Below are 421 nucleotides of genomic sequence, written 5' to 3'. Positions count from 1 at the left end.
AGTAACTAATGATGCTATTAGATTGAGACTGTTTCCTTTTTCTCTGAGAGATAATGCAAAAAGTTGGCTTAATTCACTGCCTAATAGGTCTATCACTATATGGGAGGACTTGGTGCAAAAGTTTCTAGCAAAAATTTTTTCACCTGCCAAGACTATAAAGATGAGGAACGATATCACCTCAGTCACACAATTTGATGGTGAGTCCTTGTATAAAGCTTGGGAAAGGTTTAAAGAACTATTAAGAAGATGTCCACATCATGGGATTCCTGGTTGGTTGTAAGTTCAGACATTCTACAATGGGTTAGTTGGGTCAATAAAAATCACAATTGATGCTGCTGCTGGTGAGGCATTAATCAGTAAGAATGTTGTAGATGCTTATAATTTGTTAGAAGAGATGGCCTCCAATAATTATCAATGGCCT

General features: G+C 36.8%; 1 non-coding gene across 1 annotated transcript; it reads right to left on the bottom strand.

Moving 5' to 3' along the window:
- Window positions 1–157: 157 nt before the first annotated feature.
- LOC149526495 (small nucleolar RNA R71) lies at window positions 158–264 on the bottom strand. Its single transcript, XR_016351934.1, has one exon. It is a non-coding gene; the product is annotated as a small nucleolar RNA R71 (small nucleolar RNA).
- Between the last annotated feature and the right edge of the window lie 157 nt (window positions 265–421).

Source organism: Theobroma umbraticum, unplaced genomic scaffold (genome assembly GCF_002168275.2).
Source record: "Theobroma umbraticum cultivar Fairchild unplaced genomic scaffold, ASM216827v3 scaffold_89.0, whole genome shotgun sequence".
Taxonomy (NCBI): domain Eukaryota; kingdom Viridiplantae; phylum Streptophyta; class Magnoliopsida; order Malvales; family Malvaceae; genus Theobroma; species Theobroma umbraticum.
Note: the sequence above shows the minus strand (reverse complement) of the source record. Positions and strands in the feature narration are given on the sequence as shown.